The following is a 16,301-nucleotide window of genomic DNA, read 5'->3' as shown; positions in this document are numbered from 1 at the left end:
CACACACCACCTAGACAGAGAAGCAGAGACAATGATCAGTCTGATACTTATGGCAAATTAGAAAGAAAACATATTCCTCAAAGTTCTGTTCCAGCTGGCGGGTGTGAGGAAGGGGGGGTTGTGCACTCTGCTTGAAGTTACTTCATTTTGGTGGGAGATTTTAAAACTGAGGATATAGAAAGAAATAATCATCTCTCATAAAATTTGTAGAAATTCAGATTCCTCACTCTCACAGCAATTCCCACAGAACAGCCATCTATGAACTGAGAGCGGAAGAATTCATTTTGATAGTGGAAGTCAGAGGACAGGAAATCTTTTGGCTGTTTTGAAAAATCCTCCCAAAACCTATCTCTAGACAAGAGCATACAGCAAACATAAAGCAAAACTCAGGAATATGTATACACACCTTAGAAGAATATTTAGCTTGGATTTTAAACAAAGTTATTTAAAATTCCCTGGGTCTCAACAGAGACTGAAAACCTACTATAAACATGCTGTTTGAAGAAGAGGAGATAAACTCATCCTCAAATCAACCCACCAATCTGTTCCAAACGGGTTCACTGATGTTTGAACTAAACACTGATACTTCCTCAAAGGGAATTTACCTTTATATGGTTCTCTGTGTCTGTATCATTTAAGAACTTTCCACAGCCAAAATGTCTGGCAGGAATCTGCTTCACTATCTCAAGTCACAAGCCTAGCTTGGGCCAGAGATTCTCAAAGATAAAACTTGCCTTAGTTTCACTCCTCTTCAAATCCCAGGACAAATAATAATATTAACTTGACAATAAATTTCAAAATCTTATAGTCAGCATCTTTTATCTAAAGTAAGTGCTACTACTTTTATTCTCTGAGGTGGTGGGCACAATTTGCACAGCTGAAAATTCCCCCTCCAAGACTCTTGTTGTAAAAGGACTGGAAGCTTGTTTTGTCCCTCCATTGCTCCATGTTCCATAAAGTTTCAACAAAAGCAAGTGCTGACATTCTCTGTCACAGCCGCCTTCTCAGTAATTTGGAAGAAGTGTTTTCTATTTCTCCAGAGAAAACGCTTCAGTCTCAAAAGCTGTTTATTTTGCCTTTTGCTTCCTTCAGAAGGAAATAAAAATCTGTGAGATAAAATGAGTTGCAAATGTAATTGCAATAAATACATCAAAATAAATAAATAGCAGATATTTTCCATTTACACTTTAAAGGAAACAACTTTACTAGGGCTCCATGACCTAGTAAAAAGCATATAAAAAACCAAAGCCTGCAGCAGTCTATTTAAAAAAAAAAAAAAAAAAGGCATTTGGTAGCTAATGAAAAAAAGAACAGTTTATCCAGCTTAGTCTAAACCCACAAAAAACCCTGATGCTCGTTTTATTGCTCCTAGAGCATTTTAAGACCCCTAATTACAGTGAAGCCCATAAGAGCCCATTTCCTTTATACTTCTGTTAAGAAAAAGGAGGGGATTGAGGGTGCAATTTTAGAATCACGTGATTAGGCAGTACTGTTGGGAAATATCAGAAGGACAGAATAGTTTTTGAGAGGCCTGAAGCCCACTGAAATGACAGTGAGATTTTACATCAGCAAGCTGTAAGATGGCTGTACTGATGGGCAGCAGTCCAGACGCTCTGGGATGTCATTTTATTGCAAGGGGAAGATGTAAATTAAAAACCTGCCACATGCAAAAAGACAACCTAAAGTGATCATTCAGCAGAGAAGTTTCAGAGTAATCCTCACAAAGGTGACACTGAAAAGTTTCAGTGTGCAAAACCTTTTCTCTTGCTGCTTGAAATGTTGGTGGTTTCCATAGCATGATTATTTCTGTAATTGCTTTGTGTACCTAGTACTAATTTACCCTCATAGCATATTGACCTTGTACCTCTTCAAAGTTTGCACAGCTATTAACAAATTATGCCACCACTTTGTAAATCGGTTTTCTGCTGGATTTTTTTCCTTCCAAGAAGGCTTTTGTTTTTCAATATTTGCCCCTCAAGGTATTTCTCTTTATTCATCCCTCTGTTCAAATATATTAAGGGCCTGTCAGGCTGGCATTTGTTTTTACTGTCTAAAAACAGGTATTAGAAGGATAGCAAATCCAACCCAACAGCAACGTTCATGACCAATTTTCATTCAAAGCAGAATGTATTTTCCAATTGCTGAACATTGGTTTGAAGGCTGCAGAAGTATGTTAAAATCTGAACACTCTAGAGACAAGTGTCAGCACCAGAACTTGTCTCCTTAGAAAAAGTAAACCTGCACTTATAAAATCTTCAAAGTTTTGACTTTCCCCATCTTATTTTCTCTTGCTACTTTTTCCTTCCTTAAAAAAAATTCCCAGAATTAAATGCAAGCCTCTCTTGCCTCAAATCCTTCCTGCTCATCCTAAATCACACTGCACCCTAACCTGTAGGTCCTAGCAAAGGTGAAAAAAGCCTTTTTTATACCAAATTTAAGATTTTAACCAGGATCAGTTTTTAACTTTTCCCCCCTTCTTTTTAGATAGATCCATCATCAGAAATTATGGATCTGAAGAGGAAATGTGGGATTTTAAAGGTGTGGATGATGAAGACTGTTTCCTGTGCCTATCATCCTACTAAAAGAAATGTTAATTACAACAGATTCCACTTTTTTTTTTTTTTTTTTTTCAACTGAACCAGTACATTGAAAAACTGATATTATAAAATATTTTTTGTTTGACTGACATGACATTTTGGATTGGATGCATCAGAGAATAAAATTCAGAAGATCAGTAAAATGCTCTCAACATAAGTTGATTTATGGTCAGCATATACATTTTTGTTGAGTTCACATTGATCAACTTGATCGTTTTCTATTTACTACCCTACTAGCTCAAAAGGAACTAAAAGTCAAAGGTTATGAAAATGGTGGCATCAAGATACATTTTTAAGACACAATATTTTCCTGTTATCTCAAAAGAATGAAGAAACACTGAGGTGTTTGCGAAAGAACTGTTTCATGTTGCAATAGTAAAATGTTAGAAACAGGATACAGTGTGGATTATTTAACAGTTGCCAAATAAGATGATTAAAAATATATTCAGCTGAAGACAGTTCTAGTTCAAGTTTCTAAATGTGTTTTTCCTTGCTTTTAGTTTCTCACATATGACATGTCTTTGGGCCAACAAGAGTGGATTTCAGCAAAAACGAGAGCTCGTCTTAAATGGTGTGAAATATGAGATGGAAATATCTTGTATCAGTGCGTAATGCTCACTGTAAAAATATGAGCTATAAAATTTAATCTTGAATTACTTTATACTGCTAATGTTTTAGCCAATTTATTAATGCTGCACAGCTCTGGCACAGAACACCTTGTTACTCAGAGCCATTAACTCCTCACTGCCTGTGTGACACACCCAGCAGTGGTGGGGGTCAGCCAGCCCTGCCCAGGACATGGGGCTAAAAACAGTGCAGAACTCCATTTGCTCTCATCAAAGGCAACACTTCTACTGTGTCTTACTTAATCAAACTGGAGGGGAAACTCTGTGGCTCAAATCAAGGATTATTCACTCTCTGTACATAATAATATAATTAATCTGTATATAATCTATAACTGGAAAAGACAGGGACTAGTACAGGAAATCTCAAGCACCAAAGGCCTCACCAGGTGATGACAGGTAGTCCTGAACCAGCAGTTGTACTGGAATGAGATCAATAGTTGGGTTCTCCAAATTTTCTTTGAGGATCAATCTTATTTAATAATTTTACAGCTACCCTTGGCATACAAAAATGTTGGATACTAATTGCATTTCTTCACAATACAACGTTGAACTGAATCAATAACAGCAAGACACATATATATATATCATTGGGGGAAAAAAGGATGGCAGTGGGGATGTGCCACAGGTATAAAATGAGATTATGCATTACAGACTACTATCAATGATTTTTTTCCTATTCTCTTTTTCAGTGCCATAGAAAGATGTAACACCGGGACAGAGGGAAAAAAAATCAGCCACCCTGTATAACACTAATTTTTGTGTACTGTGTAACATGGTCAGGCAAAAGATAAATGTAATCCAAGTATCTGTCACACAAAGTATTTCCAGCAGAAATTGCCAAATGGCAGTGCAGCTATTTAAGTCACTGGTGAAACCTCAAGTTCTTAAAATTTTACTCCATTTACCATTTACCTATATATATATATATATATATATAAAAGAAATTGTATTTAATATATAGGGAATATATATTCAAAGGAATATATCAACGGTGCATCTAAAAACAAGAACCTTTCTGGCCTTGGCTTTTCAATCTAGCTAAATGCCAGAGGGGGGTAAATTGATCTACAAATATCTCAAGAGAAAAACAAGAGAAAGTAGAGGTATTTATTTGTAGGAAAATAACAGGGTTTAAACAGGTAAGCGCAAATGGACTGTGATCAATTTTAATATGGAAAACATTTTTCAGTATTTTGGAATGAGAACAATGATAATTCTGTGACTGCATCTCCCAAACTCCCAGTTCTGTGTTTGATAAATGGGGAGGATCTGACTGATGTTTATACCTTACCATATAATGAGAATTTGGAAGTACTTGAAGAGATTTTTTTCTTGTTTCTTTGGGTTTTTTTTAATAATAAGACATAGTAAAAATCTTAAAAACTTCAATGCCACAAAAGTGTTAATTAAACCTCCACAACAAGGCTGTTATTCCCAGTGGTAAATGTTATAATGAGGTAATGCCAGCAATGATGCTGTCCAGTGTCAGTAAATATTCTCAATCACGTGGTGTTGACCTATCACACAGAAGACTGAGGACGTACTCTGGTACTTTTTTCTAATACTCTAAAAACTTTATTTTACTAACAAATTATTGTAGTTGAAGCATGCTCTGATGTTACTGCTTGCAATTAGTTCCTGCTTCTATGCCTCTCCATTTGTGATGAACACACTTCAGATTTCTTAGAAGTTCTTCTGTTCTTCCTCCCATTTCTACCTTCCTCATACTATGTATAAGCAGTGATAATACTTTTCAGAGTTGGGTCCCAGTTATCATTCAATTCATTCCATATATAGTCCCACCTAGCCAGAAAACACTGCCCTCATTAAGCAGCAATGGAATAATAATTGAAGCCCACCCATTTCCACTGGTTTCAGTTCATGATTTCAGAGTGAGGTAGATCAGAATGCCAGAAATGTCAGAATATCAGAGCATTCTGCTCCTTGGTTTGGATTTAAAAGCTCTAAAGAAGTGGTTTTGATTCACAGATCAGCTCTTTAACAAAAAAAACCTGCTACAGCTCAAATGAATAGAAAAGTAGCAATCATTACTTAGGAGAGAAAACAGATAAATAAAATCAGGGAAGGAATTACACCAGAAAATATATTTTAGTATCTTAGAATACCTAGCAGATTATTTCAGTCATTCCAATGAGAGTTTAGTTCTTCATCTTTATATTCCTCTGAGGAGTTACAGATTGTCTACAGCTTTCCAGTGGCCCTACCTATTGTCCTAATAATGGCCATGCCATTGAAATGCTAAAAATCCTAGTCTGAATCTTTCAACAGCCTTTGTAACTCACCCTGATGAGCCACAGCATCCTTGATCCCGTGCCTATTATTCTGCCCTTTCATTACAGTATTACTAGTCAATGAAGCTTTTTTTAATGAACTAAAGAATTCAGTCTGCAGGAGCATTGCACTATGGTTCATAATTGAGATGCTCTCCCATACTTTACATTTTGATCATGCTCAGCTACACAAGGGCAATAGTCAAGTTAGCTTAATAATAGCCAGAAGAAATGCCTCTAATCCAATTGGTCACAAGGCACATATCACCAAAAACAATTTCTTTATAATTAAAAGGTGCTCGCGGGCACAGTGAAAGCTTGGAAGTTGCCCAGGGATTTTGGGGGAAGTGTGTGGATTTTTTTCCCATAGACAGCAACCACACTGAAGCAATTTCTGAAACACACTGATAAGCTTTGCCTTTGAATTTACATTAAAGAGCTCAATAGTTGCTACCTGTGAGAACAGCTAATGCTTCTAAACTGACTTGTGTCCTGTAGAGATTAAGGACACAAGGCCTCCAGGAGATTAGCACATCACTTGGTTTAAGTGACATCCAATCCATTTTATTGACATGGCCTCTATCCTGCAAAACAAGCACTTTTTAAGTGAAACATCATGAAAATTTGTGTGGCTTTATGGGCCAGTGTATAATGGCTTTTCATAGGCAATTATTGGCCACTATTGGCAGGTCTGTAAACGAAACCGGCAGCAGTGGCTATAGAAGCCTTGTCAGTACTTGCCACCGCATACTAATGCAGTGGAGCATGCCCACAGGAAACCTGCATTGTCTTTTAATTATTACTGGAGCCTCCTGAAGGACTAAGGACTTTAAAGCCCATTCATTGCATCAGGCAGATTATTACACTGAGTTGTTACAATGTTGATTTCAGAGCGATGCTGAATCACAAGACCACTCCAGTCTTCAATCACATTTCGTAATTATTTATTTTCAGCAACGTGAACTTGGGCCTTTACTGCGAGAAACAGAATTAGCATGTAGGTGAAGAGCTCTTTCACCTTCTTTTTTAATGCCATTCTAGTCACGGGGTGCAGTTTGGATGCGCCACTTGCTGCTGAGTAGCTGCATAGTGGGAACGAGAATAATTATTGAATTGAAACTGTGCACCAGCTTGGGAGATCTGACATTTCATAAGCCTGCCTGCCAGCTACCTGGATTCCATTATGCTGGAGAAATAAGCTTTTTCCTAACACTTTGGAAAGTAAATTTTCCATTCTTTTCTCTTCCTTTTGATCTATAGCATAAAGAGGCTGCATGCACTGAGGTTGATATGATGCATGAAACTACACTATGCTGATGAGAAGAGTAAGCAGCATTAAAGCACACACATATACACAGACAGACATTTTATCATCAGGGAGTTCTACAGCAAAGCCATGAACTACAGCTAACTAAAATGCAGTGAGATATGTTAATCCAAAATGAAAGCAAGAAAAGAATGCACTACAATTTTATGCTAAATCATTTTAGCAGAGGTAGGGAATTACTAAATATGAAAACTGAATGCAGGTGGCCCTCTTCAAAATGCCTGTATTAAATCAGGTCCTTTTTTATCTTGTTTTTCAGCAAAATGGAACTCTTCATTTTGGCTTTCTAACTCCTAACCAAGTATCAAAATTAGAGGAGATACAAGTGGATTCCTCCTGGCTCTGGAAATAACCTGACAGCCATAAGAGCCAGCAGGAACTTTCACAACCACTGCATGCACTGCAGCAGTGCCACAGCCTAGGCTGGCAGCATCTGCCTGAGAGCAAGTATTCAGGAAGAGTGGGTAGTGAATTCAGATCTGCACAAAATTAAAATTAATCCACCTACACCCTTAGAAGCAAAAGCTCTTTTTTTGTAATATTGTAAAATTTGTAATATTTTATCATAAAAATTTGAAAAATTCTTCCAAGAGTTTTTCTAAACCAAAAAAAGACAACTTGCAATTCATCCTTTATGGTTGAAAAAAGGATGAAGCAGAACAGGAACATGATGAACCTAACTATACTAAGTCAATCAAAAATTATAAAAGTGACCACAGAACATAGAATATCTTGCCTTTTTGCCTTAATAATCTTTTTTCTTCCCTTAGTTCTGAGAAAGAGCTATCCAACTCTTTTTTAGTTTCAAAATTAGAAGGAAATTAACTAGTTGAAAGAGTGACAAGCTTGCATAACAAGTTCTGTTAAGAAAATACCTTATTTAATCAGGGATTTTAATATCCAGGTCACGGAATTCCTTCTGGGTTTGGAATGAGTGTGCCAGGCTTCCTGAAGACTGATTAATGGCAACCTCAGCTTTCTTAAAGGATGTGAAAGGTACGATTAGCATCACATATGAGGGTTAGCCAGTGCCTATTGCACCTCCTACCTGCTTGGTATTCTGGTGCTGCAGATCAAGGCAAAATGTCTTGCCATGGTTGGGCCAACTGGTTGTCCTTACATTTCTAGGGGTTGCATTCATGTTTCTTCATTGCTTCTGTTCTTATTGAAAGAATAAAATTTATCTCTTCAGGGACTGAACAATGAAAATCCTGCTTTATAGAGAGGTCAGAGATAAAAATTTAAGTAAATATGAACTGACAGGAAAATATGTTCTTTTTCTTATCTAATTCCTTTTCTATTTAATTTCCTTACCATGCTGTATGCTTTGTGGTATTTATGAGTCTTTGTCACAGTTATTAAATAACAGAATCCTTGTCTTTCCTGGTCGGATAGTATGAACATTTTTATCTTTGCAACCACTGTTACAGCATTTGTCCCATACGAAAATCTCTATTGCCTGAGCACTAGTGCCTCTGACTTAGAATGAGCTCATGTTTGAATAGCACATCAGAGCATCTTTCTCATGCATAACTCAAAAGATAGCATCAGAGAATCATTAATGGGCTGCAGGTTTAAGAAAAATAATCCTGGGTTTTATCATAGAATCATAGAAGGTCAGGACACAATATGTTTGAGGCAGCGATGCTTTCAAGCACAGAACCGATGGAATCCTGCATGCACATTCAAAAGAAGATCTCCCTGGTGATGTCTGGCATTTTCCAAAGGAGGGAAGGAGAAAGGAAAGGGAAAAGAGAAAATGTAGAAAGGTAAGAAGAATGGGAAAAAGGGAGAATTAGAAATTGCTAATGAGAGTCTCCCAAGGACAATATTGGAAAGATTCTCTAATGAAGCATTTGAAAATGATGAGGCAAATCTCTATCTGGGTTTGCCTATTCCAGATCTAGTATATCCCAAGATCAGACACTTGGCTTCAATGGGTGACTTAATCCTCTGCACATCTATAATCTTATTACAGCAGTTTTTTTTTTTTTCTGAGGGGCATCTGAATAATTTTATTCCATTTATTTCACTTCAGAAAAAAACCCCAAAACAGTGAGATGCCTTATCTGCTGAATGTGATAAACTCATGTAACAAACTTGGCTATCACTAGTACTGGTAATCAGGCTTCTGTGATGGCAAATTACCTGTGACTCTTCCTTTCTGGCACAGCTGCACACAAACACAGGTGAACACTCACTCACACACACACAAACACACACATATAATATATATATATATATATATATATATATATCTCCAAAGGGGGAGTAGATATACTTGTACTTGCTATCTGAATGCAGTAAAGCCACGCTCTCCTGGACCATACTGACTACACTTTTCAAAAATACATGACCTGTAAGTCATTCCATACATAAGTCAAAAAGCCAACATGGGCCAGCTGTAACTTACAGAAGAGTAAGCACTTAAATGCAACTTTAATTTACACATTCATATTTAATGCTTCTAATATATCTTTAAAATTGTAAAAAAAAAAATGATGTAATATTTTAGATTTGTAGAAGATTTATGTTTATAGTGAGAAAATAATTACAATAATTTCATATCTGTCCTTGTTGTATCTCATTCTGACATGATGGAGAGCTTTGAAGACCATCTGTTATAAAAATCCTAGAGTTCACAGACTGTGTAGGTCAGGAGGAAGTACAGATTTAACATACTTTGCAAATCACAGAAATAAATAAGCATGAAGTGCAATGAAATAAGAATCCCTAATAACTGTGAGAAAACCCAGAAATTTTGCACAGTCAATGTGACACAAATATCTCATGTTCAACTTGAAAATATGTCTCACAAATTGAATCCAAAACTGCTGTATTATCCACTAATATCGTGGAAAAGTACTCAATAAATGGTGAATATAATATTTTTGAGAAGGTGTGCAATATTTTTCTTCCTAAAAATGTGTTCATCATGTTGTGAAATTGCAAGGAAAGACAGGGGATATTGATTTAAAGCTCTCAATGGCAGTCCATTTTCTTGTGGTGCATACATGAACCTTTGTAGTATTCTGCATGTATTTTCAGGATTAATTTCCAAGGATTTCTGAGGGCCTGGGACAAGCTTAACAATTCTACCTTTCAAGCACTTGTGTGGACTGAAATTAAAATACATACACACAAAAGCATAGACACACAAACACAAATAACTAATAACAACAAAAATTGTAAACCTTAGCTTTTTATTGCTTCCAAATAAAGAGATTTGATAGAAATATTACCTTAATCTCTCCATTTATCACATTTATTCCAAATACACATGCTGCCTCTATAAATAAGAAGCTTAAGAGCAAGGAATATTATAAAGCAATAATAAACTTTCAAAGCTAATGCTGAGACAATTTACATGACAATTTAAAATCTGCCTCCATAGTTATTATGTCATCATGTAATATTAAAACAGAAGGATTTCATTGAAAGTTTATTAAACCCTCAGTGTTAAGATTGAAGCAATAATGGCTACGGAAGTCTCAGAAAATCTTGTCCTTGCAAAGCATTAACAGAGGGACAGAAAACCTGTCTGTGTGATGCCATGTTCTCTTGCACTGCAATTATGAGAAGCTTTGTTCCTGCAGTCCATCTCTCTCTCTCTCTCTCTTTTAAAGACCAAATACACACTTTGAATTACATGAGAATTACACAGTGGCAGTTTTTATTTATGAAACTATTACACAGATGAATTTAGCAACAATCTATTTAATCAATACCATAAATGTAAATGTTCCTCTGAAATAACCTCTCTAGGAACAAAGGAGAGCTTTTCTACAAGACCACATCAGATAAAAGAAATCATAGCTATAGGGTGTTACCTGCACTGTAAATTAATCTTCTTTTAATCCATTGCCAGGTAAACCTCAGAAGAGCTTATGAATTAATTGCAGAGTATTTTGATTCTCTTCCTCCCCATCCTATTCTAAAATAGCAAATCATTCTTCCATGTGACAACAATGAAACTGTTCTATTAAGAGTACAGTTCCCACATCTCAAAATCCTCCTTGATTCGTGCAAGGAATGCAGAACACAGGTGATGGTGTTGAAGAGGGTGATATAACCCATTTGGGAACTGATATCTCTAAGAGCCAGTTTCACCTTTTTTGAAATGCAGGTCTGTGGAAGTCACTGCACTAGGTCATTATTTCATCCAGGGATAGCTTTCCCACATGTCTGGGCTGGGACTGCTGGAAGGAAGGTAATGAGGTGAAGGGAAGGATGCAGAAAAGCAGAGCAAGGTCAAAAGTTAGTGATGAATTTATAGGAGTTGGGTTTGGTTTCTGAAATCAGTTCTCATAGCTGTGATCCACAAGCATGCCTAATTGAACATTTTATTGATATGAACAACAGAAATTTATCCCAGGAATAAAAGGGGGCTGATGAGTACACATTCCTGGAGTTATGTGGCATACCATGAAAATTCCTCTGCTCAGACTGAAACTGTCTCTTACAATTGCTGTGGTCATGCTTTGAAGTTAATAAAGGTTCTTATCTTCATCAAACTCATGCTTGGTAACTGCCTGGGTATTTCCTTAAAATTCCATTGTAGGAAAGGAGAAAAGAAGGATTAGACAGTAAATAATAATAATAATAACAGTAAATGATAGCTGTGCACAAGTACAGCTATTCAAAACTGCTGAGATTTTTCCTCTTTATTAATTTGTCATTTTTCAATGTCATGACCAGGGCAGGTTGCAAGCAAGAGAAACAGGAGCAATGAACACTTTTGGTTGAGATCTCTTTTTCACCAATTATGTGTGAATGACTTAATGATATCTTCAGTCAAATGGCAAACATCCTCATCCAACACTATGTTACATATCAGATTTCTCATCAGAAATGAAACCTACAGATCCAGTAACCACAATTCCTTTAAAACTGAGCAAGAAGGAAACAAATGAGGTAAGACTGCCACAGAATTGAAAACAATGAAAATAGCTTTACCATAATAAACCATAAACTAGTAACTGGTCTGTATAATTTTATATTTTTTAAAAATGTCTTTGTTTAGGACTCAAAATAGCTTAAGTCTCCTTTCTGAGCAAATTTCTCCCCAGAAAGCAGGAATTCCAGAAGCAAGAATATTCTTGCAATATTTTCAGTGTATTAAAAATAGTGGGAATATAATATGCAGTTTAATACAGCCCCAGGGTGACACTTACCAGCCTGAAACACCCTCTTAATGCGGTAAAACTCAAGACAGCCTGGCATCACAGCAGCAGGCAGCACTGAGGGTGGTAAGGGTGCTGCCACAAGACAGGTTGTTCAAAGGAAAGCTGTTGTACTTCAGTTATTTTAGCTGAGGAATTCCATAAGACAAATATTATATTAGCACTGCACCTATACCAAGGTGATAGAAAAAAATTCCAAGAAGGACATTGAGTGAGAATGCTAAAATGGCAACTTTTATTTCTAGTTCTTACAGCAAAAGAGGTCTACAGAAATTATTGATTTTTACTGAGTTCTGAAGAACTTTCTAGTGCAATTTGTCAAGAAATAAAAAAGATGAGAATTTTGCTTCATTGCGATTTTCAGACAATATTCAATGTGACTCAAAAGAGCATTTGTACCCATTTGAACTCAATTCAATATCCAAGTGGTATGGGAGCACTTGTTACTAATGGAGTGAGAAAAGAATGTATTAGACAAGAAAAACAGAGAGAAAGGAAATTAAATAGGAGAAGAAAGTGCTGGTTTAGATATTCTGAAGTAACTTGAATCATCTGTGATGAGAAGTTTCTGATAGCTTATTTAATTCACTCCAGCTTATCTCATTTTTAATTCTTCATGTCCGTCAACTCAGACTACACCCTGAACAGCAAGTTGCAAATTATAATGCACATGAACCCAAGATAAAATTGAAACCAAGGAATTCCATATGTATCCATAATGTTTCTAGATTATCTTCTAAAGTAATATTTTTTATACAATTTTGAGTATTTGTTTACCGTATTCTGTGACTATATTAAAAAGAATCAAGTTAGCAGTTTCTAGTAAATTCTTCAGAATGTTGTCATAAGTTTTATTAGAAAAACCTGGAGAGTAACAGCCAAAGCAAAATAATTCATAAAACTACAAGCTCATTTTTACTGTAGAAATTTATAAAGGAAGTCTATTTTTACTGGAATTTTGCCAACTCAAACTCATAAAATATTAGACTCATAAAATGAAGCAGATCAAAATCCAGCTCCTTTTATGTTCCCAAATATCATGAAGTGAGAATGAGTTCAGGGTCTTATGCTGCTAAAGAAAACATTACTTAGATTATTGATATCATAACTTGGTATATTTACAAACAAATTGTCTGAGAACATTTTAAGGGAGATGCAAAGTGAGAGGACGATGAAAATGACTGAAAGCTGAGAAGGAAAATCCAAGATGAAATGATGTCTCACAAAACCAGGTCCCTGTCCTGATTACAGGTGAGATCTGCAAAACTGGGTCAATTTTCAGAGGCAGATCTGAACCCCATGCTGGTAATGCTAGAAGTTGTGGGAGGTAGTCACACATGCTACGAAGGTGGATGCTAGAAAGTTGTGAGGGAAATAGCAATGAGATTCAGACCAGGAAAAATACTGGAATGATTAAAACTTCAGACAGGATCCTACTTGCTTTCACTTCTATAAGATTACATGGTGTCAGAATGCAAAGGCAAACAGGAAATCAAACGTTTAATATTCAGAGCATTCATCAAATACCATATCTCTTACAGGTAATCAGGGGGATGCTCATGAAGCCAATAATCTCCTGTCAGTTCTCTGTCTTCCTGCATTGCTGTTTGCTCTTACACAGGGAGAGAGAGAAAACTTTATAAAATAAACTCATGCCAGTAAACTTAGCTCATGTGAAGCATCACAGCCTCTGCCAGTTTTCATGGTTTTGTTTGAAGCTAAGGGGTAATTAAACATGAATCTCATTAGGTAGTATTTTGATTTGGAATTTTAGGAAAAAGGGATATAAAAAGAAATTAATATTGATACTGCAGATATATATAGATGTGTGTGTGTGTGTGTGTGTGTGTGTGTGTGTGTGTATGCAAGACTGAGACCTGCTCCTCACGTACTTTTAAAATCTGAATGTCAAATTCTCTCTTTTTGAGACAGAAAAAAACAGACAGCAGGCTACTCTCAGCATATGTAAGCACAATCAGGACAGAAATGGCTTTTTGACATATTCCTCTTCTAATTGTTTCAAAATTTTGCAACTGATGGAAAATTTAACTGAGGTCCTAAATTCCCAGTACAAGATCTCAAGAGAAAAAGTTTATACTTACCATCCCAATATTTTCTTCTTCTAAATCTTAGCACGAAAGCTTGTCTTCCTCAGTGTGAAGCTCATGAAGAAAAGGCTGGGTTGGATTATATCACCAGAAGATTAATTTCTTCAAGAAGAATCCTCAGCTCAATCTTCAGGGCAATTTTCTTTCTGATTCATAAATTTTTCAGAATTATCAGAAAGGAGGCTTTTGTGTGAGAATTTTCAAAAAAGCAGAAACCAAGGTGATAAAGAAGTGCTGGAAAAAGTATAAATTCAGTGTTGAATAAAGGAAATCCAGTCTCTAATTTAACTATAGAATTGAATGTTGATATAATTACAGGCTGGTTATACAAATGGACAGTTTATAGGCTGCCTTTCATTTCTGATTTTGAAAAACAAACATCTTGGACAACTTCCATTGCCAAACCTATAAACAAAATTTAAAAAGAGAGAGAGAAACCACAAAATGCAAGAAATTGCATCCAGAAAACTTGGTTGAGATACTTAACACCTTAAGGACTTTTTTTGACATAACACACAGGGTGAATATCATAGTAGAAGTGCAATTGCTAGATAAAGAAATTCCTAAGGTTGAGCCTGTGCATTTGAAATGAATGAGAACAGCAATTAACCGGGGAAAAGTCTAAAAAGTTAAACTTGATCCACTCAACACACAGAAACTAACAGGCAATAGGCAGGACATAAATGCATAGGGTGATGGGGGAGGAGATTAAAACCCCAAACCCAGTGTATTGGGGACCACTGGATAACAAGTTAGGCATTTCTAGGAAGGGTTTGGGTTCAGCCAAGCTCACTGGACTGAGTGCAATCAGTCTGTTGGATCTGGCTGTCATGGACCCAGAGAGCTCTTGCAGCTCAGTAAGCTGTGCCCTGCAAGGGTTTATTAACTAAGAGGGTTTATTAGCCATGGGAAAACACATACCAAATCCACAAAATCATTTTGGGCCAGGGATAGTTAGCCTGTTCAGAGTCCAGTGAGTTGAAGGATGAACAGGAGAGTTCTTCAGCAGGTTCTCTGTAAGCATCATCTCATCTCTAACGTGGCACATAAGACTCATTCTCAGCCATAACAATAGACCCAGGCTGCTGGAAAACCTCCTGTCCATGCTTAGACAAAATATTAGACATGACACATTTTGGACTAGTGTTGCATAGCTAGGCCAGCATATCACTGTACTTCATTAGGTGTCCCACAGTCACTATTTGAAGGCAGAGATTTTATTTGTATGATATATACATATTGTCTTCAGTAAGCATTTTATTGGCTCTAAGAGCTGTGAGGAAGCATGCTAGGCCCATAACCCAGAGGCCAATGGATTTTGAGCCCTGCTTCCTCTTCATCCCCTACTAAGTGAATGGATTTTGTCTTGGTTTTTCTCCCCCTGCCCCTGAAGGTGTTGTCTAGTATCTAGTGTCTGATAAATAGTAGCCAAGACCCAGCAGACTGCATAACTTTGTGCCTCTTTTGAACTGTTCAAGCATTTTTTTTTCAAATATTCTGCCACTTTATCAGGGTCCTGTATCAGGTAAATTTCCAAAATGCTGGAGAAGAATAATCCTTCAAAAGCTGTTCCATTTTCTCCTACCTTCCATTCCATTCACATCTACCCTGAGAACAGATTTTTGAAGGACCCTCTTAAAATCTATTTTGTAACCCTGAACATGGTGTGAACAGCACTGAGGAGACGTGGCAGAGCTAGCAACAAGAACAAGCTTGCCTTAACATCTAAGAGAATTTCTAAATCCTCCAAAACTGTTATAATAAACCTGAAGGAGAGAAAGGGGAGGAAAAGGTGGGGAAAAGTATCCTCCCCTGTTTCCCCTCACAGACTGGGTACTATCATTAGTGGAGTGCCAAAAGCAATGCCCAAGACAAGGTAGGAAGACAACACTGAATGCACATCCCAAGTCATGAGCTGAGACCTCACCATGCATCAGCAAAGCAATCCTGATCCCTGCCTCTGCTCTGAAAAAGATCACCATGATGGGCACACAGTGCAAACATGGGAACATACACTGGGTTAGGTACCACAGCCATCTGAACAGACCAAGCAACTTTATGGACACAGCTCTAGATATAATGCAACAAACTCTTGGACAGAATTTGTTTCCAACCTGCTCTGGACAAATCTGTTGATATCTCTTTGAGCCCCACATCAGTGCTCAATTA

The sequence above is a fragment of the Parus major genome, unplaced genomic scaffold, assembly GCF_001522545.3.
Source record: "Parus major isolate Abel unplaced genomic scaffold, Parus_major1.1 Scaffold101, whole genome shotgun sequence".
In the NCBI taxonomy this organism is placed as follows: Eukaryota; Metazoa; Chordata; class Aves; order Passeriformes; family Paridae; genus Parus; species Parus major.
Note: the sequence above shows the minus strand (reverse complement) of the source record.